Genomic DNA, 25,247 nt, shown 5'->3' on the forward strand with positions numbered 1-25,247 from the left:
CAGAAATGTGCCAGCTGTGCTTGCAGAGGAACCAGCTCAAGCTGACATTTACATTCCTCATATTCAGTGGGAGACCCTGAATACATGAGTCAGTCCAGGCTTTGGCCAGCACAAAGACCATTGACTCTTCTCTGAAGAATTTCTTTCAGGCAGTTTGAATTGAAGCAAAGTGAAGTATGGGTTCTGTTTCAAATACGCTATCTAAAATAAAAAGGTTCTAACAGTTGAGAATGAAGTTGGAGTATATCAGCATAGATATCATTTCTAGACAGAAGAGAGCATTGTACAACAAAAAGAACCAGCTTTCTGAGCTGCTGTGACCTGTAATTTGGCTTTTGAGGAATACCCGAGAGTGCCAAGGACAGTCAGAGATCGTTAACGGTAGCTGCATTTTATATGATGCTTTATTGCTGTGGATGTTCATACAGGCTTGTAATAACTGCTACTTGGAAGTTAATTGCACTGACCTGCAGCTGAGATGCAGTGGTTCAACAAGTACATGTTCCCTTCTTTTAGCACACTCCTTTCCTTCCATCCACCCCCCACCACACACACTCTTTGAAGCATGTTATAGCCCGTGCGCTTCTCTCCAAACTAAACAGTTATTCTCCAGCAGAGAGAGACAGATGGCATTTGCTAAACTTCCAGTTTTCTATCTGGTGTATCATATACTAAAGTTGCACTTGATCTCTGCCTTTCCCTTTGGGTGTTGTGACTTAACCCTTGAGCTGCACTGGGACTTAAACCCTTTTACGTGATGCTGCAGACATACCTGCATTGAAATTTTATTTCACAAGCTTTTAACCTACTGCAAGTTCAAGTGACATTTAATGCTGCCATCCTCTGTTCAGCAACACTTTGGTAGCAAGAACTTGCCAATTAATATTTGACCCTTTGACTTGATTTTCAAGACAGAAATCTGAACATTCCCTCAGTATTTTATAGGAAAATTTGCTAATTCTTATCACCAAGAAATCAATAGGTTTCAAATATCCACTAATACAGTTACAGTAAACACTTTACCATTGTCTTGTACATATATTTCATACACTGCTGTGGTATTAAAACAAGTTTATTTCCACTTTTATCAAAACCAGAAGATTTCAGGAGTTTGTTGTGTGAACTGTCTCTTCATTTCTGTTAATAAAGCAGCTGATACTTGGATAAACAGGTTGGTATAACTAAAGTGTCTTCTGTTCCTCTCATAACTTATCTGCCTCACTGTAACACCAGCTCATTTATAATAATCCATTACAGTAACCTGCATTGCAGGGGCAGAGACAGTGACTAGATCTGACTTCTAGTGCTTTATGTTTTAATTTGACTTTATCTTTCATCATCAGTCCCACTAATAAATATGAAAAGGTTGAGTTCATTTATTTCTGCAGCAGAAAAGCATTGGTCTCCATGGTTACAGCCATGTAGCTTTACTTGCACCATAAGCTGCTTTTTTCTCCTTCACAGAATTTGCATTGGATCCTCCATCTTGAGTTTTTTACAGGTATTTTTAAAATGAGCATTTATTGCCGTCTCTGCATACTGGGCTGTATGAATGTATGCAAAGCCTATCATCTGAAAAGTGCATAACCTCTTCCTAATGCTCCTTATTCAGAGAACTGAGTGGGTTTTGTTTCCCTACACCTAATTTGAAATAAATAAAGCTACAGGTGCAGAGATGAACTGTGCTACTCCTGGTCCTGCCTGAGGAGCATCTGCATCACAAAGCAGCACACCCAAAGCTCCATAACAGCTTTGCAGATAGTTTATTTATACCATTCAACTTCTATTACACAACAGCTCATAAACCCCTATTCCTGTTTTGAAGTGGAGTGCTCTGAGCTTCAGCCATGTGCTATTACTGAATTTTTAAATTCTGACATTGACTTCTCTTGTAAAATCTGATCATTTGTGCATTAGTGTGGCTGGCACCATTAGCACAGGACAGTTTAAACAGGCTTCTAGAGCACTCTTCAGCCTTCTGACCATCTGTGGTATAAAAATGTGAAGGTAAACAAAGTGAGGATTTGTACATTCTCTCCATTGATTTCAAGTGCAAATTACTGTGATCAAATCTTAGAATATATGTTCTAGCCTCCATGTAGCTAGTACAATATGATCAGAAACTTTTAGCTTCCCTTCAGATGCTAGCCAAAGATCTGAAATGTAACAGTTGCTTCTTCCTAATGCCATGAAGTATGAGCTGAGAATAAACTCGGGCAGCCTTTCCCAAAAACTCTTGTAGCCAAAAATTAATTACTTTGATACTTGGTACCTACATAGTTCATAGGAAAAAAGGTCTTCGGTTCAGTAGTTTGGGCAGGTCACAGGGGTGTGCTGCTGACAGAGGATGTCTCTAAAAGAAAATAGAACAAAAATTAATCTTAAAGGACAGGCAATGCTACTTTAGGGTGTTGACAATGTAAGAGACATGGGGTGGGGGGAAATCAGCTCAGGACTGAGGTTACTTTGCAGTACAAGATCATTGGCTTTGTAACCAATGCTGGCAGTGTGAAGTTTACCTTCACACCTGATTCTACTGACTTGGCAATCAGCTGGATTAGTAGTGAGCAGATAAAAATAGAGTAGAACACAGGGGAAATTAGCTTTATAGCACAGAAAAATGCAAATTAATTGGTAACCCTGGCAAATACTGACTCCAGAAGAAATGCAGAAAGGGATTTGGGTTTGCTTCTGGGGTGTTTAAGAATTCAAATAATTGATTAACCCTGAATTAAGGAGATAAAAATCTTTTTTCTGTAGTGCAGCAATTCAAACCTCTAGCTAAAATCACCATCTCAACGGAAGATGAAGAGCCTATCTTTCCCATAAAGCTAATGGTCTTCAGGCTCTAAACTTAACCTATTTCTGGAGAACAGTTTACTATTTAGATGCAATCCTCACATTTATTTGTATCTAATTCTCATTCATATGTTTCAAGCTGTGCAGCTGGTTACAAACATCCACTGCTAATTCTTTGGAACAGACGCTGGCTCTCCATAGCCATCTAGGCACAACTTAAGAGGTAAATACTCGTTTATACTATCATCAAGGTACTGGCTGGCAGAGCTGCAGCATGGACAGGAGTTCTGCTGATCAGCTTCTGATTTCCACATCCTGGAGATCAATACTATGCTCCAGAGGGGCATTTGCTAGCTGTTAGAATATACACACTTTGCTAGGGGGAGAAACATAATCATCACCAGATGAATGTGGTTATGAAGCTTTTATGTCCAGAACCAAACAAAAGGAGATGAGCTCCTCTTAATGGACAGAATACTAAATGTAAAATGTAAGATTGGAAGTAAGCAGTCACAAGCACTGAGTGAGACACAATGAAGAATCTGAATGGATCATATAAGAACTACTAGTAATGAGGTTCCCCTCTGCAAAATAGGAGAGAAACCCCTAACCAAAGCAGCAGTAAACCAGCCAGCTGTAACCATTCACAGGGAATACCAGCATTTCCTCTATTCTCCCTAAAATAAAAGAGCAAGGAAAGTTGAAGGTCACTCACATTTTCAAAGGGAAATAATCCGTCCTTCATTTCTAGAACAATATTGCAGTGGTCACACCAGGAGAAAACAAGGCAGGAAGCGTGTTATGAATTACAGTAACTGAACTGAAAAAGCTGGGTGACAAACTGCAGAAAGCTCTGATCAGAGCAATCAGAGTTAAGTAAGGACAGGACCCTCTCTAAAAGCAGACTCAGGATTTCCCATAGCTCATGAAATCACTGCCCCACTCTATTTGTAACCAGTTATTTTAGGACTTCTTAGCACTTACTATCCAGAATTCCTCCAAATAGATGATGCCATGATTAAAATAATAATTTGGGGTTTTTTTGAGATCCTTGCAATAGTACTCTGATGCTTTGATGAATAATACCTTATTATAATGATCCATATATACATTTGTTCCCTTCTGACCTGCAGATACTGTATTTTTTTCTGCATACTCTGTAACTGTCCCATAAATACTTACAAAAGTGTCTCCTCCCGTTTCACATCTACCCCACCAAGCTTGCACCAAGGAACACTTGTTACCATCTTAAAGGAACTACATTAGCCTTCATTATCTTCAAGCATGGGTACTGAATCCATAGTAAATGAGAAGCAAAAATCCCAGTCCGTATGACTTGACTGTTTTACAAGGAAAGGGTCTGAAAAAAGCTTTCTTCCATAGTGGCACAAATGCCACACAGGGTTAAATCACAAGGGCATAAGGAACCTCTGTGCTGTGCACATCACACACACTGAAGATGAAATAATTCCTTTGTGGTCAGGCTGCTGTGAAACTTAAAGGAAAAGTGATGTGGTTGCCTGCTAAGGAGTCAGGGGGAGAGAAGAGGGTGAAAACCTCTTGGAATTCCAAAGCCTATTGAAGTCATCAGAAAAGAAAGGTTTAAGTAGTAGCAAACAGCCTTTCACCTCTAGATCACTTGATTCATGCATGTCTCAATCTACTAAAGGCTAGAGTATGGCCTTTAGGAAGTAGGTGCTCTCATTAGGTACAGCCATAACATAACATAGAACCACTGGTGGCTCTGACTCCAGCAGTGGCTTTCTGAAGGCCAAGTGGCATTAAGATTAAACTGTCTTTATGTCTAATCCAGGCTATAAAGGCCTTGGGCAAGGTTCTGCCATTTCACTAGCATCTATAAGCACCTATGGCACCTATCCAGTGTAAATACATATCCTTATTTCTCCTCTTAGGTGAGGCTTGAGACAGCAGAGCGGAGTGTAGCAAGCTTACATTGTACCTGAGAAACAAGATGGAAACAGATGTCTTTGTTGAGATGCCCTATACCCCTGTATACTTCATCCCAAACTTGCAAACTATTAATGAACTTAAAGATCCAACAATGAGTGAATAAACTGAGGAAATAAGGATTATAAGAATTATAGGGGAATTTAGCATTTGGAAGGCAGTATACCAAGCTCAGGTGAAGCTAGATCAAACAGTAGAAATTAAAGGATTAAAACATTTGTGAGAGCTTTTGAAAAATAAAGTATGCACAACAACTCTGCACTTGCAGGCAAATAAAAGAAATGGCATGTAGAATCATGCCTGAAAGATTAAAACTTGTGGTTGCAGCTTTAGGGACTTTAGTCAGTTGCATTTTAACAGGCAGTAAAGTTATCCAGGGAGACAAGTTGTGTGATGTAGTATCTAAGGCACTAAAAGTACCCCTTGAGAAATACAGTTTGAAGCACCTGAAAGCCAGGCCCCCGGTGGATAGAACTAAATATGTGAGAGCAGGAAGAAAATGACCCATTTAAGAGCACAGTGGTTACTCTGACAACTGCAGTCCAGCATCAGAACAGCAAAGCTGGGTCAAAAGGTGATCACTTACAGGTTGTATCACATCCAGGAAACAGCTTAATTCACAGACAATTAGATTCTACCTTCTACTGAAGAAAAATAAATGCTGGGCTGAGTGTGTTTGCTTGCTCAGTTCCATTTTCTTTGCCAGACTTCAGTCAGCCTGCACAGCAACATTACTTTAAGGCAAGTGCTCTAAGAACTGCTTATGGGAAACAGTTTTTTTGTGTCCACTTCTATCGAAGAATGGATCCAGAAATCCATCTTGGTACTGCTTTTATAGTGCAGATGCAAGACATCAGCCCCCCTCTGGGACCATGAGCTCAGCGCCACTAGACCAATTCACTGTCCACCCCTGGCTCTTCTCTTTCCCAGCAGCCTCCCAAGCAGATCAGGAACAAGTAGCGCTTCACCTGCCTACATGTATAATGAATACACTCTGGGAAGCAGCCAAGGAAGTACAGTGGGTAAGGTCTTTTTCTGGTGCAGGGGCACTGGTACAGTCAGAGCAGAAAGGTTTGGCATCATTATAAGGATTTCTGACTCTATTCCAAACAGTCTGTTTATCCAGGCTGCTTGTGGTGTGCCTGACCACCACAGCTAAAACACTGAGCTGCTTTCACAGAGGAAAGAGAAGATCACCTACAAAAAGGAGGATGGTTTTTATTTCACAAAGAAGAAAGTTAACCTTCCACATGCTGCATCTCTGGAAATGCAGCTGCTAACTTGAATCTTCCTTCTTACTCTGATAGCAATTGTTCCAGAGCCATCAAAAAAAGTCTCCTTCAAGGTTACTGAATTTAAAGCATTAGATGCCTTTACAATAACTGTACTGGGGAAGTTATCCCTCTGAACTGAGTTCCTGATCAATTCTGCAGCTTCAAAGCAGAGAAAGAAGTAATAATTAAATATAACTACTCTATGAGTTTGTCCACTCCATTGGACTGTGGCAATGATTTTCCCTGAAGTACTCTTCATGTTTCCAGAACTCCTGAATCCATTTCTTTCACATCTGCTGCCTACCACCTGAAGCAGCACTAAAATACCTTTCCCTTGACATCAATAAACATCTTTGCTCCTGTTAGTTTACAGTGAAAGGCCACCAAGCTCTCTGGAGTGGATCAGCACTGCTGCAGATATCCAAAGAAAACAGAGCAGCTCAAGGAACACTTCTCTGCAGAAACCTGCAACAGAAATCTGAGTTCTGCTCTGAAAGATAAAAGGGATTCTTGGCTATCTGGCAAGAGTTACTCTTCAGATTTGCTCATTCTCACAGGTATTAAATCAATGCCCAGACTTCAGTCTATGGCAAAAACTGAAACCTGTTTCTTCAGCACCTCCAAAATCAAGCAATTATTCTCACTCTTTTCCAACTAAGTTTCAAAAATTACAATTTGGATTCCTCTTGATCTTAACTTTTAATATAATTTTGTATGATAATGGTAAAAATTTTCATTTCCACTAAAACAGATTTAAAGTTCAACATACTTCTTCAAAAGCCATCACCTTTGACTTTCCAACCAGCCTCCTTTCAATTGCCACCAGCCCATCCAGCACAGTGCTGGTGGAATCCTGAGATACACTTTGGGGAGAAGTATGACCTAAAGAACTAAAATGTGTCTTCACACGAGCTCTGATGCTGAGCACAACAAATCCTCACCCACATGTTCTTCTCTGTTAAACACTTGATATGGACCAAGGAAATAATTTAATAAGGATGTTTTTAGAGAGAAAAAGGGGTTTGATATCCACTAATGCCATATCAGAGACCTCTCTTGCTTAGGCTGCCTCCATGATAATTCTTAACTCCCATTTGTGGGGCTACTAACCCCACTCTGCCAAGACAAATGAAACCCAGCTCTTCTATAGCATGTGCTTAATAAAAATGCTACTGAAGATGTAACATAGCACCTCATCTACACCAATGGGAAGAAACAAGCAGTGTAAAACCAGTGTGAAGGCTTATCCTTAGCTAAGTAATGTAACTTCTCAGAAGCTTCTTGAAGCTTCTTGAAGTTGTTTAACCAGCATCAAGAAATCACCTCTCAATTAGCTACTTCAAAGCAGACTGAAGGCTGAAGATAAATCCCAACAACAGCCTTACAAACTAGTCAAACACATCTGCACCTTGAGAAACCAAAGTTGTGTGATATGTCCCAGTAGACAGCAAGTCATGGCAGAGCCCAGACTTAAATCAGGACTGACAGGGGAATTCTAGCAGAGCCTGCAGCACTGGTTAAAGACTTCACCACCTACAGCTGTCCTCCCCATTCTCCCCCTGAGGTTATTTTTCTCAGTCAGCAAAGGAAGCGTGTCACCACACCAGAGCCATCCCAGCTCAATCTGGCACCCTGCCTCCAGTCACTGATGAAGGCAGGTTTGTACTAAGGTGCCAAAACTCTTAACTGCAAAAACCAGAGCATGGGTGTAAGTTCTGCTCTAGTAGTAGCAAACACAGTAATATCAAATCACTTCAATGTTCAGAATGCAGCTTCTGAACCCAGTTTTTGCTTATCTCCCACAATTTATGTATTTTACCCAGCATGACTTTCAAGAGCTAGATTCCATTCTCAGCTTACATGCACAGCAAGCCCACCTATCATTCTGTGACCCTAGAGTGTGACTGGATGAGGAGCACAAGGAGCAGAATTCTCCTCCTAAGAACACAAAGTCTTTCCTGACTTGGGTACCTTTGCTCATCATCAGCCGGAGTTAGCCAAGCTGGACACCTGACCTCAGGCCAGCACACTCAACAGCTTCCAGTAACAACCTCTGCACATTCACTCTTTACAGGATTCTTTCTAAAGACCATTTCCCCTTCAAGCCTGTGGGATTACTGTGAAGGCTTTCCAGGTGATTATTGACTCTTACATCAATGTTCTTATCTCTGACTGACCAAGAGATTGGGGGGAAATAAAAATCCTTCCTATGGAGGTGTGTTACTAGTCTCCTAATTAGAGAGCAACATAAACTTTGAAGCATACTGTCCTTATCAAATCACATTATTTATGGGTCTTGGAAGCACAGTAAATAGCTCAGAAACTGACTGTGCAGTTTCGTTCTTAAAACAGCTTATGAACTAATACATGACAGAAATAAGAAATTTACCAATTAGAATGAAGTTCATTCCCTCACCAGTCTGCTTGGTAACTCACAAGGCACATGTCTTATCCTTCTTAGCACAATCATATTACCATTTCCATCATAAATCATACGCTTTTTCTTCCTTTTGCCCTAAACGTTCTGTGTAAGCACTTCAAAGGAAGGCCAGTACCATACAAGCTCCAAAAAGCATCACATATATCCTTTTGGCTGAAATTTGTCACTAACAGCTAACTTTCATTTCTGACTTATGACTAGAATTTCTTCAAGGGAAGGATAAATCAGGCTTCCCTTTGTGCAGTGCAGTTCCATGCAAACATAGAAAATGGTCAAACAGCTATTTTTATTCCATAAATACTAATGAGATGCCTAAAGTCAAGAGAATTTAGAAAAAGTACAGGAGAAAAAAACCACAACATCCTTGCCCCCCCCCCCAATCTCTTCAGCAAAGATCTATTCAACAGCTCAATATTGATCACCGCACAAATCAATAATGTTGCTGAGGCCATGGGAAAGCACAGGTTTTGAGCTGTTCAGTAAGGAGAAAGAAACACAGGGATGCAGGAGCTCTTCTCCTGCCAAAAGACTGTGGGATGCAGAAGAGATGTGACCTCTTTGCAGAATCTCACTGCAAAATGTGTTCTTCCTAAGTGTACAGTCTAAGGTTTTGTGCTTAGGCATGTTATCCACCAGGCTTTCTTCTCTTCAGCAATGGATCCAGCTCCTCACTAATAGAAGCATTTTCCTGATACACTGTTGGCAGAAGGAGCTTGTTCTTTAAAAAGGAAAATCTGGATTTGTTTTGCTGCTGCCATTTGTGACTGCTCTGACAGGCTGTGCCAGACTGCCCCCGCTTCAGCACAGACTCTCAATTTGTTTCTGATCAAGAAGCAGTAATATATTTGGGGCTGCTCCTCATGTGTTAATCTTCAGGAAAGCCAAAAGGGAATAGGAGAGAGAGAAAGGATGAGACTAAGTTAAATACTAACAATAGTACCCAGCAGTTCTACCTGCAGGAGCACAAGGGCAGAAACTGCCATTTGACCCTCATATCCTTCTGACACAGGTATTCTCATTTTACTAATAAAATAACTCTACGCATTCTTCAGTTTTTACTGCAAGGTCTGCTCCCAGAATTTCCATGTCCCTGTCTAGAGGCACAGTCTAATGAAGTGTGTTAAGACAGGGGCAGATCCAAACAGGGCCAATCACAGCAAACTGCTATTAAGAAAAATACAGAAAAAAAACCAAAACCCCCATAGGACGAGATGGCTGCATTCAAGGATGCTCAAGGTGTTGGTTCACATCATTGTGAGCCTGCAGTCAGTCATATTAAAGGTCAAGGCAATCAGAAGTTCTTGATGATGGAAGAAAGTCAAATGTCAGGCTTGTCTTCAAGAAGGCCAAGGAGGAAGACAGGGCAGATCTACAGGATATTCAACTGAACATCAGTTCCAAAGTATGGAGCAAATCTTTTTGGAATCCATTTCCAACATTTCAAAGAGAAGGAGGGGACTGAAAAGAGTCAGCACAGATCTAACAAGGGCAGTGCTCTGCCAAGCTCATTTACAGCTGGTTAGAGTGCAGCTTTGCAGAAAGAAGTACTGGTGCTCCTCAGAGACCAGAAACTGAACCTGACTCAGCAGAGCACTCTGGCAGTGAGGGAAGCTAACAGCATACTGGTGTCAGTATGAGCACAACCAACAGGCTGAGGGATGGGATGGTCCCCTCTATTTAGGCAAGACTGCATCTGAAGACCTGTGTCTGGTTTTGGGCTTCCCAGGAGCAGGATTTGCTGGACTTGGAGCAAGTCCAGCAGAGGACAATCAAGAGGCCCAGCGCATGGAGCACATACATTATGAGAAGAGACTTAGACAGCTGGTTTCTTTGGCCTGCAGAAGAGAAGTTCAATTTAGTTGATGTCTTCAGCTATCTAATGAGTGAAGACAGAGCTGCTTACAGAGAAAACAGGGCTGGACTCAACTCACAGCTGCATAGCAAAAAAAACCTACAGGCAATGGATGTGAGTTACAGAAAGAGGAATACCGATCAGACATAAGGGAAAAATGTAGTCAAAGTCTGGAAAAGGTGGCCAGAGAGGCTGCAAAATCTCCCTTCTTAGAGATTTCACAACTTGACTCGACAATATACTGGGCAGCCCAGTCTAACTTCAGGCATCCCTGCTTTTAGCAGTGAGTTGGACCTGATGACCTCCAAAAGTTCTAACTTACATGATTCAGTGATTGTAACTGAGGCACAGAGGCAACAAATTACTTGAACTCTGCCTGTGGTCTAAACCACGTTAACCATAAGCTTTAAATTCAGTATTTCTGGTCCGTTTATTCCAGGGTGTTAGTCTTTCCCAGGCACAGGATTTAGTGCTTATCATTATTGAATTGACTAAGATTCAAGTGAGCACATCCCTCTGGCCAGCTGGTATCCTGAGAAAGGCAGCCCCATTCTGGAGCACACTCCCTGTGGAGAGTGCATCTTATCTCCTCCTCCAGGTCACTGATAAAGGTATTAGGCAAATATCTGACAAACTACACATGTAACTAGCATCCAGGCAGAGTACAAGCCATTAACAACTACCTTGTCTGTCTAACGATCCAATCAGTATTCTCATCTATCTAGTAGTCCACCCATCTACATCCTAACATCCCAATTTGGATATAAGGGTGCTGTAGGTGTCTATATCAAAAGACTTCCTAAGAATGAGGTACAGGATATCGACTGCTCTCTCCTTATCTGCAGTTACATTGTAGTTATATCATTCTGATGACTTCACAGTTAGAACAAACTCAACATTCCAATAAAGGAACAGTGCTAGGAAAAATATTCATAAAGTGAAAGTATTAAACCAGATAGGTCCTAATCCTACTATGTTCCCATGTAAGGCAATGGGAACTGAAAGCACACAGCACCTTGGAGAATCCAGCAGATACTAGAAATGTAGCAAAATTGGAAGTGTTAGATTTAGCCTGGCAAAACATACAGTACTCTTAATGCTCATTGGGAAGGCATTCAGACAAACACACTGACCCACCCACCAGTCACAGGAGATGGAAAATTACACTCAGTTTCCAAGAGTAATACAGCAGGAAACAAAGATCAATGAGGTTTGGCTTGTATGTCAACCACTAGTCAGCGGCTGTGATGCTGTTCTACAGTAGTACAAGAAGAAATCTGTCCACAAATACAAGACTAGCCAGCATGCCTACACTGTCAAATCAAAGCTTAATGTCCTGTCTCCAGCTGAGACCAACAGCTGATGCTTAGAGTATAAAACCAGGGCCAGTATGCAGCATTCCTGTCTTGAATACTCTCCTAACCTACAGGAATTTGGAGCATACAGGCTCCTAGAAATAGAAAGGTAACTGTGCTAAACGACTTTGATCAAGTTTAACATACATAAATGTTCTTTGATTTACAACTGCAACAGTGAGTTCAACATTTTGGTGATACACTGCATGGAAAAAAACCCTCCTTTAGTGAATTTTGAGACTATTTCTTGATAATAATTTCTACTCATGGCCTCATGCAATTTTAGAATTCAAAGAACTCCAGTGCATTCTTCAGTGTGGAAAACTAAAATCATAGTGTGCTTTCCTGATTCCCAAAGGGATGTGGTTCCAAACTCCTGGTGCAGATGCCTTTTCTACTTCTGCTGCAAAAGGACCACAGCTTCAGTCGGTATTTAAGATGAAGCCACAGAGGGGCACAAGAAGGTTTTATTTTCTTTGTTTGTACTTTTCTAATAACCCCTAACATCCTATTTTCTTTCCTGTCTGCTACTGACCTGTGAGAGCTGAAAGTTTTCGTGAGACCATCTTGGTTACTTCATGATGCCTTTCTTCAGTGAAAAATGCACAAAGACCAATACCAAACATGTGGGGCTCGTTCACCCCACCCCAGCTTGCATCACCTTATATTTACTGACATTTCAACTTGACTACAAGTTTTTCCACTCAGTCTTTCAATGATGCAGGTTCTGTCTACAGCTCTCTGCAGTTGGTGTTCACTTCTGTGATCTCAAAATAACTGTCACCAAGCTTTCTCATCTCATTGTATGCCTCATATTCCAAATCATTTGTGAGCACTGAACAGCATGCTAGAGACACAGCAGGCATCTGAAAGACTTCTTTCCAAGTCTTTTGCTCAGGAGCAGATAAATCTTTGGGATCCCAACAGGATGAAAGAGTCAGCACTACACTTGTATGCTTTGCAGGCCTGTCATGGAACATATGTGAATAGCAACTTGAGCAACCTGACACGAGAACAGCTACAGTGCTTAAGTAGGAGGAGAAACAGCCCAAAATAATAATAGTCCCAACAGTGATACAAGTCTCCATTTATATATATTATATAAAAAACCACAGTTTTGTCATAGTAACAACTGATACCAAAAACTGTTAGGGTCTGAAAATTATTTTAATAGTTTGGTTTTACAATTCTTTATGGCTCTTCTACAGGGGGTACTTTGGAAATGAAAGAGTTAAGCAGGAATAGTGGGAAGCTTGTATGGATTAACCAGATTTTTCATCAGTGAATGGTTGTTCTTCGATACAGTGAAGTTAGGTTAACTGACAGAGAACAAAACAGCCTGTGCATGACTCTGCAAAGGCAAAGCAAGGCAGGACACCTCACACAGCAGGCCATGGGCGTTGCACAGGGGCTGGAGAAGGGGCAGAGGATCCCAGGCCAGCCAAACCCCTTGGAACCTGGCCTAGGGCTGGGACAAGGGGTGAGTGCAGGTTTGCAGAAGCAGCCCAGCAGCTGGGGGCTCTGGCACACACATACACACATTTTCAGCAGACTCTGTTGCATTTTTGTTCTTGGCAAACCAGAGCAGCTTAGGAAATACTTGCAGGTCTGACTGTTTACGCTGGAGCAGCGTAGCAGGGAGCATGTAACAATCGCCCAAGACTGGCTCACAGAGTAACTGCTGCTGAAAGAAAAAATAATTCCCCTAATAACTGTTTTGCAGCACACCACTTTGCTTTGTACAGCACTTCACCACCCAGATGATGCACAGAAAAACAAGGGCAAACATGCTACTTTCATACCTTCCCCCCCACAAGTCATCTTGACACATGGACTCTGCGACAAAATGAATGCTACTGAAGCCCAAAAATATCTGCACTGAATATAAATATATTATGAAATAGCTTTTAAACTCTGCCCTAAAGCACTTCCTGATTGGCTGCCAATGATGTCACACATCCATAAAGGCCAATAAAATGCAGGGGTTAACAAGTCGCATTTGTGTGCGTGATGTGCAGCAGAAGCCCAGCCCAGGACAGGACAGGGATGAACCATCCCATCTCCCAGGTAGTTCAAATCCGGGGACCTCAGGTGTGGTGTCCAGCAGTTGCACTGCTGTCTGTGCTCCCAGACTGATCTTAATGATACCTAATTAAGCACTGCTTACCTGGGAGAGAAGCCTTCCTAAAGGATACAGTAAACCACTGTCAGTTTTTACATAGTAAAGATACTCATGCACATTCAAAGCAATCAGTCTGATCTCACCTAGCAGTTGGGATCTTACATTTCAAGTCAAAGGTGAACTAAGCATGGTCCCCTTTGCAAACAGGAACTTGACCTTCAGCCCTGTTTGAATAAACTGTTATTAAAGTGAGTAATGTTTTACAAAAGTTCTAACAAACCTAAAACCTTCTATTTTACAAAACTCAAAAACTAACGCCAGAAATACCAGCTAAGCCTTTAAAACATACTATTTTGGCACTCACTCCTCAAACAATAAAATATGTTAACTCTTCCTGTGCACTCACGCTTAAGGCTGACAAAGAATCTAGGTTTGCAGGGTTAGGGGTTTAGATGATTTTGACAAATGGAGCATTCTATGCAGAGAGAAATCTGCTGTGTAAAGTACTAAGTGTGTATGATGGTCAATTGCCAGCAACCAATATTTGTTTCTTACTATGAATACAATCCTTGGAGCTGGCTTAGTTTCAAATGTTATTAGGTAGACAGCATGTGGTGTTGCAGTAAGGAGACTTACGCATGAACTCAAAATATACTGAATTTGATCACCCTATTGTAGGCAGTTTTGCTGCCAAATGTGGGCTAATTTATATATAGCAGTCTAGTGAATAGTTTGCACTCATACTTCCACAGCAAGCATGGAAGCAGACCACGTACAACCATGACAATTTTGCTACATAAAGCTTTGTTTTCCAAATCTTTGTCAAAGGTTTAGGAACATTCAACTGGAACAAAACTGCAAACTACATGGTTCAAACATGGAGTTGCTATCAGGCATGGTACCACTGCAGTGCTCAAAGCACTGTCACAAACAATGTAAGAGAACAGGCTGTGTATTGCTATCTACTATTGTTCCTTCTGTCTCTCTTTTCAGTTGCACATTAATGGCAAAAATGCTAAAATCAGTCAAAGGAAAAAAAAAAAAGCCCCCAAGCTCAGGGTCTAGAAGCCTCCTGCCTTCCTTGATGACTCCTAAAGGATCCCTTAACCACTGAACCTCAGCACATACCATCAAATATTCCAAGTGGAACAAATTCATTAACTTGTAAACACTACTTAACTAACTGAAAGCCGGCAACAGAAACCTAGAGCAGTGTTAAATCAACTTCAGGCAGACACTGCATCTCATGTGTTAATACTTGCCATCTGCTCATGTTGCATTTTTTACCACAAGAAAAAAAATGTGACTGCTGAGTAAAGACACTTCAAAACCAGCAATAGGAGAAACCTGACCTCACTCAGCCAGAAACTATGGCTTTATTTTTATGAGGTTTACACACGCACACACACACATTCCCTGTCTCCCTATTAAAACCAGCAGAATCAGTGTAAAATAGTCTATTTAGCTGTTGCTGCCTTATAATAGCTACGCTAGGAAAGCTTACAGGAAAATAGAAAGTGCCTGTGCATGTTTGGTACTCCAGACAGCAAGAAATTTGCCTCGGGGAGAAACACTTGGTGAAAGAAGGTGGGGGAAGGGTAATACGCTGGTAGAGTGAGCCATGAGGAACCAGCACAGGAGTGTGCTGGAGGCTTTGGGAAAAATCAAGTTTGCTACTACGGCTCCTACAGGCTCCAGCACAGCAAAGCACCTTTCCGGCACGACAACCGGACATCATGCCCCAAACTGCCTCTGGCCACAGAAAATGGCCCAGCCAGGAAGGGATGGATGCCAACAGATGGAATGTATCTCCACTTTGTGAAACATGCCATTTTTAAACCGATTATTTTCAAAAATCAGCGCTTTTTTAAAAGAAGTAAGAAGTCCTAACTTCTTATCCCCTTGAAAACTACGTTTTGCCCCAGAACTTGGCTGTATGACTTAGAGGACATGATGGGATAAGCTTTGTTTTAGTTTTGGCCAAAATGGTATTTCATTTTCCATGCAGTGTGCTTCTAGCAATAATCCTAAAGAGCGCTCAAGCATTTCAGTAATGCAAGTGAAAATGAATCTGCTGCAGCACCAGGTCACTAAGGAATAAGTAGTTCTGAAGTTACGTGTCATGAAGTCCTGCTTAGCTGTTGCCAAGAAAAAGAACTGCCAGATTTTGTCTGGAATTGCCATTTGTGCCTTTTAACAGTTGTCATGTTTTAAATGGGTGCTTATGAAGAAAGCATCCAATGGACTATTTTGGTGTGACAGATACACAGAGCAGCAGGTCCTGATCTAGATGGGCAAATTTAAAAGCAAGTGTCTCTGCAGAAGCTGCCAGGGAGAAAAGGACACATGGTGATGGTGCATAAGGTGAAAACCTATGCACTGGAAGCTGGACAAAACCTTTCCACAGAAACCACTGCCCAGTAACTGCACAAACACTGACTCCAGTGTATGCCTCAGTTATAATGATAAACTCAGTGCATGAAACTTGAAATGGTGACATCTGGCTAAAGATCTCTCTCATCCAGTTCCTGTTACTAGTCCACAGAACTATTTTACCTTCATAAAACTACAGCATAGTGTAATGTCTCTGGATGTCAACTTTCTTTGGCTGTTTTCTCAACATTACCCACCATTCTTAATTTTGCTAGAACATTATTAGCTGCTGGGGTCCTATTCCTGATAACTGGAAATAGTGGGGGAAAAAATAATACTGTTGTAATCAAAGTGAATAAATATCAGCCTGTGTCACACACAACTGAAAAGAAACACTAGCAGGATATATTCAGGCCACAAATATTTGAATACAAGACATTCTTTATAGTGAAGATAACCATTCATCTGGTTCCAGATCCTTCACACTTAAAACTCATGCCTTTTGACTCCCACCCCAGATCTTTCAGCAGATCTTTCCTATCCACAAAGGAGCCCAGGTGTTTCTTGAATTCACTTAGCATTTCCAACACTTCACTCATTGTCACATTAATGAAACCCATATGTTTAAGTATTACTGTCCTCAGTTTCTTCCTTACTGCCTTTTTCTGGAGATAAATTAATTATGTGTGTAGCTTTCCCTGAGCTAGAAAAAAGTTGCACAGATTTTATTAACATCTTTCATAATTTTTGAAGACTAAGTAAAATTGCTTATTTACTTGAGACAGTTTTAATGTTCGGAAACAAAGATGTATATGCCTCCTGTTACAACATTCAAGTTCCTATTTTCAAAGGTATATTGGCCCAAGATTACCCCTTTCACAGCTGCCCATTTAAGTGCTGCTTCAAGGATAAACATGGCAGGCTGCATACATTGAACTGAAAGCTCAAAGAGAGAGTAGCTTGTGTTAAGTCATCTGCAGTGATTTTCAACCCCAGCTGGCTTCTCTGCCTCTTCTCTAGCATCCCTCCACACTGCAGAAGCAACTGCTGAACTGCCCCAGTTAATAGCCCAGCATATGAAAGAAAATGGAACTTTGGTTTTACTTTACTTCCACATACCAACAAAAGATCCAGCCACTGTTACCCTCATCACAAAAGCTCAGCACCTACTTCACTTATTTGACTTCTAATTGTTCCTGGGTTTCATTACTGCCCTGTAATACAGGTATTCATTCTAAATGCATTTAACAGTTACACATGCTCTTAGATGAAATATAACTCTGTAAGAAAAGGTCCCAAACAAAATCCAAGTGGAAGAAGTACGAACAGCCACCTAGACAAGAGCAGTCATCAGAAAAATGAATCACAGAAAAGGCCAGGAGAATTCCTCAGGAGACTTCCATATGTCACAAAAATGCTTTCCTTTCCTCAGACAGAAAAGGCAGAGGCACTGAAAGTGAGTTGATAAAATACTTCTAAAGGATGGTGGGTGTCCCACATAGGAACATCTATGTGGCAGCACAAGGAGATGGAGGAATGAGTAGAGAGGAAGGGGGGAGTTAATGAGACATCTGTGTGAAGCTGGGGGAGGGCAAACAGGAAGGCAGTAATGAACTCCATAAGCAGAAGGTGCCACAGGGCAGGAATAAGACTCCAGCTTTACTGGAGCAGGGAAGCAGATCCACATTTGTCAGAGTATGCCTGGGTAAAAACTGTAACATCTTCTGAGAGCCCTTGCTTACCCAGGGCATCTAGTAACAGCAACATGGCCTTTAGCAGCACTGTAGTTGTTTCACAAAAGGGAGAGAAGCAAAAATGTCACCAGTGTCTGGAGCTTCACGTTACCTCCCACCTCAGCCACAGGTTATCTCAAGTACTTTAGTGAAAGCTGAGATTCAGACTGATTTCACAAATAACACTATTCCACGGATCACTTTGAATATGAGCCGATAGTCATACACATACTCGTGCTTAGCTTTATTTGCAAGTATTTATACAGGATCAAGATCTGTATTTCCCAGCCTTCATATTTCATTCATTTTAATCTGTAAGTATACTTCCAGAAAAAGTCAACCTGAATTACAGTAAGAGTAATTTATATAAGAGTTGGTGCTGAGTATCACTTTAGGATCCAGTGAAAATCCATAAGCTACATCATGTTCTGTATTATAAAAGCCAAATCAGAATAAAAATTCCTTTCAAAAATTCTCTCATGCTAACTTTATCAAAATTTTAACATAGAACTTGCTCTGTGTGGAAGATCTGGAGTGAGGATTTTTCTATTTAAACCTTTTACTAGCTCATAGTATCATCTGGGTCTTGCACCAGTTTATCCAGTAATAAAACTGAGTCTTTGTTTACCTGTCCTTTCTTAATCTTTGAGGACAGGACTTCAAGTGGAAAGCTGAAGTGTTACAATAGTTCAGCAAAGAGGTTTCATGCAGAGAGAGTCTCCTACTCTGGGTTCTGTGGACACCTGACTGTAGCACCAGGTCATGTTGGAGATTTATGGTAGAACCAGAAAGAAGTCATTGTCTATCTGTGTGCCTCCAATTCCCATCAGCAGGATGGTGCCTGTGTTTCCTTTTGCCCATTTGTCTGGTGTGTTTACCCAGAAAACAGTTAGAACCTGGAATTATTGCTAATCCCTCAGGATTTAGCACCCTGACAAGCCATTCAGCCCCCAGTATAAAGTGTGATCACTTTTTAAAAGTAAAATATTTGTAAACAGAAAATCATTTTAAAGGTCAACATTTTGTGTGCAGAATTCAAATTAGGAACAAAATAAACACAGAAATTGTTGCTTTTGTCACACTGAGACCACAATTTCTACAGACATTCCTCTGATGAGACACCATTACAAAAGTATATATTACATGGTTACAGAAATAAGTGGGGCATACCATGCTGTGGAGACAATAATCCACAGAAATATGGCAAAACAAAGTTTCCAACAAGCTCACCACAACTATGGCTGGCAAGAACATCATTTCTCAATGTATTATAATCCATTTGAAATGTTTAACCCTAACATCACGTTATTTGCAGTATATTCCTTCAGCTCAGCTAGGGTTTCAAATATAGCCACTAGAGCATAAATTGAGAAAAATATATAAGCAAAGAATTCCTGAAATAGGGAAAACAGCCATCTTTGTTAATAAGGGAGCATTTTGGAAAACGTGGTTAATTTCTCTTAAAAACCGATGCATAAATAGTACATGTGTAACAAAGAAATGAGGATGTTGTCAGAAAAATCCAGACAGGTAACGCTGCTAATAAAGGGACCCAAGAGCACCTCTCACCATGTGCTGCTCTGCTGCCCCCAGGCTATTCATACTGGAGACACAGCAGCCAAGTTTTAGCTTTTATTATTTTATTGCTTTGGGGTTTTTAAGAATCGACAGCAGCCCAGCACAGGTTTGTGAACAATAACCCTGAACCTCTGGGATTGCAAACGGTGAGTCTTTTCCAGGCGTTGTTTTGTAACACCGAATGCACACAATCCTGTTTAACAGTGTAACAACACAGCCTCGTATGGAAGACAGAAATGCAAGTACTAACAGAAGACCTGATACAGCTGCAGACATCCTTCATTGCCCCAGAAGACAGGCCACAGCAGAGCTGCAATGTATAACATGCAAATGCTTAAATCAATAGTGGAGCAGTAGCCACTGCTTGCTGCATTCCTTCCAGGAGCTGCCAAAATGAACGTAAGAAAAAGGGAGGGTAAAGAGACATTTACCACTTATTTCACTGGCACCAGCTCGTATCTTTTCTGTAACTAATTCACTTTAACTCTGTGCAGGGCAAGGTTATGTAAAACATTTCTGAAGGAAGATTTTTTCCTGCCTTTCAAGAGCAAGCATCAAAGCTGAGTAAAGCATGTACTGCAGAGTATGTGCAAAGCTCAACAATACTACCCAATAGTCACTGAAACTGAGCTCAGGAGGAGGAGCTCTTTACATGCAGAGCCTGGGTTTCTATTTTCTGGCACAGATTATACAGCTTACAGAAAGGCAGTCTTTTAGAAATCTTTACATATGTAGCCAGAAGCTTTTGTCAGTGAGATGCAATTACAGCTTAAAAACAATTTCTATGAAAGAAAAGCAATAAGAGCACTAATGAAGGTGGCTTTCTGACAAACCAAGTTTTTCCTAACTGTTTTTATTCATCCATTTGATGCCAGTACTGGAATTTTGCAGCAGGATTTGGCTCAGTCTCTTTCAAAACATAAAGGGCTTAATCCCTTCCCATCAGAGAACAGGAAGTCAGGAGCCAATCTTAGCACTGATTAAAAAAAGAGAATCTGGACTGTTATTTTAACTTCTTTGTTGCACATAAACCAGAGAACTTTTGTTTCCTCCTACCATTCCACATGATGGCTCAATTCAAAGCTGATGTCTCCCCTAAGTGGCACCAGCTTAGTACAAGAGATCTATCGCACAAACTGCTCTCCACAGGAACTATGGTTTCTCCCCATCACTGGATATGACTCAGAACACGTGCCGCACAAATACTTATTTCTGTCCCTCTGTGCTGTCCTGCTTTGCACAGTCTAACAATGACACTTCTACTGCAAAGACTTTTTATACCTGCTTTAAGTGCATTCAGACAAGACTGGCTCAAGTGGGAACAGGCAGTATTTTCTACTTGACTTCCGTTTATGCACACTTGAAAACTGTATTTATTGTCAACAGTGTTGTATGTGTGCCTGCTGGAGCCAATAGGCCAAGCTTCCACTTCTCCCCAGCCTTCCTGATGTTCTCAATGCATAGCTGTGTGCATGTGTACATACAGTATTCAACCCAACCACTTCCCAAACCAGTGGCATAGCTGGATGCCCAAGTACACGGCTGCAGTGTCTGCCAAGTTCTTTCACTTTACCCCAAGCTCAGGAAAATGGCAAGAAACACTGGCTTCTCTCTGGGAATTGTGCTCCCTCAAAACATTGGGTGAATGAGGGCTAAGGCCATGGGTACCTGAAATCTTGATTTCTGAGCCTATTGCATTCCCTCACTTGAAGCTTCCCCTTTTTAAGTGGCGTCTGTCAACACAATACCAATGTTATCTCTGGGGCTCCGAAACCAGTTAATGAATCAGTCCAGATCAGACTGGAACTGGATGGACTTCAAGCACAAGCTTCAGGTAAAATAAGCTGAACACAGCCCCGAAGTCCTTAACTAATATTTAAGTACATGTTATTTTTCTCAACATTAAAAAAAGGCTGGTAGTATCTAGCACTAGAAAATTAATGAGTTTTAAATCTGAACACAGTACACGACCAGTTTTTAAATACTCTGCTCTATTTTCTCTCATCTTCCCCATCTGGTATGTTTGAGTAATAATTTTGCAAATATTTTTCTCCAAGGCTGTCAGAAAAATCTCACAGCATTTTGGAAACACCAAACATTATCTTGTGAGGTAAATTAGGACACAGTGAAGTAGCATGACATATATGTGATCACACCTTGTCAGTGGCAGAGACAGTAACAGAAATCCCAATATGTGCTTCTTCAGAGTTTTCAAGAAAATAAATTGGTAATATATAGCAAATAGTGAAGCTGAAACTATGTCAAGTTACATTTGGAGGATGATCTGCAGAAGTTAAAGAAATGCAGTTTCAACATAAGAAAGATTTCTTGTTCCAGTGCTTTATTTTTGTTAACATTTCTTTATGAGAATTCAAACCCAGCCAGGTGTCTTCTACAGTACACAAAACCTTAACCCTACACAGCTCCTTAGTCCTGAGCTTTCTTCTCGCAGGGGATGAATCTCCTACCAACCTATGGAGACTGCAGTCAGAAAGTCTCTGTCCACCTCCACTCTTTACACTAGGAACCACTGAAAAGAACTGTTAAGTACAGGTCTCTTTCCCAGCTACTTTAGTCAGAATTCACCTATAAGTTTTGCTTATTACTGAGCTAAGATGAACTAATGAAGTGCCACACAGAAAGCCACATATCCCATTATCAGTTTCCCAGTTCACTTTGTCAGGATCTACTGCAGGCATCCAAAAAACCCTTAGCCAAGACAAGACAGCAAAACCCTACCTCAGAGAAGCAGCTGCTGCTCCAGACATTACATTAGAAAGAAGAAGACAATTAAAAAGCCTCCAAGAAAATCGATCTAAAATGTGCATTTTATCCTCATACCATCAGCATGAGTATTTCTATCAGCCTTTCCCTGCAGCTATACAAGGGTTAAAAATTACTCTAAAGAGAAATATTTGACAAGATTCTCAGCCAATTACATTGAAAGAAAATGTCTGGCTTTAAGAAAATGCCAGCTATCACAAGATGTATGACAGAACAGCAAGAGATGCTGACACTCGGTTTTCTCCCATTGGAAAAGATACATGCCAAAATAGATTTCCCATCCTTTTTCTAAAGTTGCTGCACCCCATTCAGCCAGGGCACAGATCGCATCTTGGAATAAAAGGTTTGGAATCACAGCTTCTCCCTTACGAAGTTCAAGCTTTACAGAAGGAAAGCTTTTCCTCCACAGAGCTGCAAACTGCACAAGAGGAAGTTATTTCCTCTGTTCTATTCCCTTAGGAAGTGCTACATTCCTATAATCTGTCAGGTTTACCCAGGCATATTTGTAATTTATATTTAGTATAAGGTCATTTCTTTACATACTACCTCTGGATATTCCTAACACAAAGAGTGAATTCTGATTACTCCCTTTTCTCTTACATGTCAGATACCTTTCCCAGCGCTGCTGTGCACTGGAAGTCTATATGAAACAACTTGCTGAATACACCAAAACCATAGTGAAAGATAAAAAAGATAAAAAAGAAAAACATTAGAGGATTTTTCTGCATCTTATAATTGCAAAACACTGAAAGTAAGATTTCCCTTACACTTAACATAGCATTTGTGTTTAATTAGAGGTGGGAAAAACTTAGCTGAAATGCACATAAACATTCATACTCAGAGAGAGGGACACTCTCAGACTAGTCCTGTCAAAGCTACGGAGAGATGATACACAAGCTGAATACAGTCATTTCAGAACAAGTTAAAGTCACCCACAAAAATGGTCAGGACAGCCCTAATTTTCAAATGGCAAAAGATGCCAAAGGGGCATCTCTGCATCAGTATCCTGCATAATAGGGGAAAAGGGATGGAAGAAAGAAAGAAGAAAAAAGTAGATCTGGAGAGAGTAGAGACATTTGGATACTTGGCAGGGATCTTAATAAAGCTTCAGGCAACAGTCAAGCCAAAAGGAAAGTTACTGTAGAAATTCAAACTCCATTGACAAGCAATTGTCCTGTCCCACACACTCCTGCTGGAAGTGAATAATTCTGTACCAACACAGAGCATTGTCATTAACAGCCAGAATTTACAGTGAGAACCACAATGTACAAGCTATTAACAAGCAGTTATACTGCATCATTCAAAGGTCCTTGCAGCCAAATAATCCCTTTTAAATGGTAACCAGTGGAAGGCATTGCCTAGGGGAAGTTTTGAAGGGTAAATAGACAAAATTATTTCCCAGTCTTCAAGAATTTGTGGTTGAAGAACAGATACTTTAATATCCATTGTTGGATTTTTTTCCAATGAATTTGTCTAATTGCTTTGGGAATATATAGCACCCTGTGGACCTAAGTTCCATGGCATATTAATGTATGATGGAAATAAGTACCTCTTTTTGTACTGTGAACCTGCCTGCTGCTCATTTCATTGGATGAGCCTAGCTCTTGAATTACTAGAATAAATAACGATTCTCTATTCATCTGCTCCACATACTGAATGGCTTCACAAATCCCCATCCTATCCATTCCTATCCTCCTTCAGGCTGATTCTTCCTCTGTTTAGAAGTTTCTTTCCCTTATCTGTGCTCATAGAATCACTGGGAGCATTTCTGCACACAACCTTGTTACCTCTCTCATTGTGCTTTCTACTTGTACTATTCTGGGGGAAAAGGATGGGAGGAAGGGAGGGAGGGAGAGAGAAGACCAATACAGTAGGAAGCTACACCATTCCCTGTTTTTTTTTCTCTAACTTCATCATTTCAAGATGCCTTCAAGCATGAATATACAATTATTCAATATTTCAAGTTTTTTCTTTGCAATTATAAGGAAAAGAAAATGGAAACCACTACACTGTCTTCAAGCCCAACTCACGCCAGCTTCTAAGTCATTAGTCTGGTTTGTCCCCACATACTTACTGGCGTCCCAGTTGCACAACATTATTTGTACCGGCAGCCCAACCTTGTAGAACTTCCAGCTTGGATGTATTTTCCAGACTGGGTATCTGCTGCAGGTTTAACATTTCTGGAAAGTTTAATGGAACAAAACCAAGCCAATTCAGATAATGAAATTAAGGAAAAGTATATCTTGTTTCACTCTTCTGAAAAGCTCCAATGCCTTCATGAGCTACAGCAGATTTTTAAGTTGGCAGTGCACTAGCCTCATATCAGGAACATATTTTCCCATTCCTATGAAAATATTATGAAGTTTGGCCAAGATACAGCTCTACTGAGTCTATATAAACTATGGTTTTCTAAAGATTCACTAGAGTCTGAAGGCTGAAGGTGAAATCAGAATGCACCATCTCCAGTCCACACCCCTGTTAACCAGACTGAAGAGTCGTTATTCTCCTTAAGCAGTTACAGCTTGTTCTGGATCTGCAGAAACTGAACTGGACTTTTCCTGCAGCTGAGGCTTCCAGAGCTTGCTGTGACACCCGACAAAACAGAAAGTGGTTCAGCTGTAGCTACATGCTCACCAATACCTGTGTATTACTGCCTAGCCAGTATTATGTGCCCTGGTACGAAGCCCCTTAAAATAAAATGAGGAGGGAAACAAAATGGCAGAAAAGAATTCAGGGAAGTAGCTGAGACTAGAATGAAGACCCTGCTAGAGATATGCCCAGACTGAAAACAAGGTAGATACCACATGGAGATGGAGGAATGGAAGGGATGAGTTCAGAAAAGGCTAACTGGAGACTGTGATGAATTGCTAGGGAACAGTAGATTTAGAGAATGACCTGGGAGCTTAGAGAAGGAAAACAGAGTGTAAATGTAAGCGGTGTGAAGAGGTTCTTGAAAAAGAATAGAGACA

General features: G+C 40.8%; 1 protein-coding gene across 5 annotated transcripts in view; it reads right to left on the reverse strand.

The window, feature by feature from the left end:
• PARD6B (par-6 family cell polarity regulator beta) overlaps positions 1 to 25,247 on the reverse strand; it is a 94,471-nt gene that overhangs the window by 29,825 nt on the left and 39,399 nt on the right. For 2 of the 5 annotated variants that reach the window (XR_004080251.2, XR_004080252.2), the window contains exon 4: positions 2,277 to 2,353. The gene's annotated coding sequence lies outside the window, so the exon portion shown is untranslated. Of the gene's footprint in view, positions 1 to 1,744; positions 2,354 to 24,352; positions 24,459 to 25,247 lie in introns of those variants that run through there. The other 3 variants (XR_004080250.2, XR_004080253.2, XR_004080249.2) reach the window with 3 other exon arrangements.

Source organism: Melopsittacus undulatus, chromosome 10 (assembly GCF_012275295.1).
Source record: "Melopsittacus undulatus isolate bMelUnd1 chromosome 10, bMelUnd1.mat.Z, whole genome shotgun sequence".
NCBI classification, from domain to species: Eukaryota; Metazoa; Chordata; class Aves; order Psittaciformes; family Psittaculidae; genus Melopsittacus; species Melopsittacus undulatus.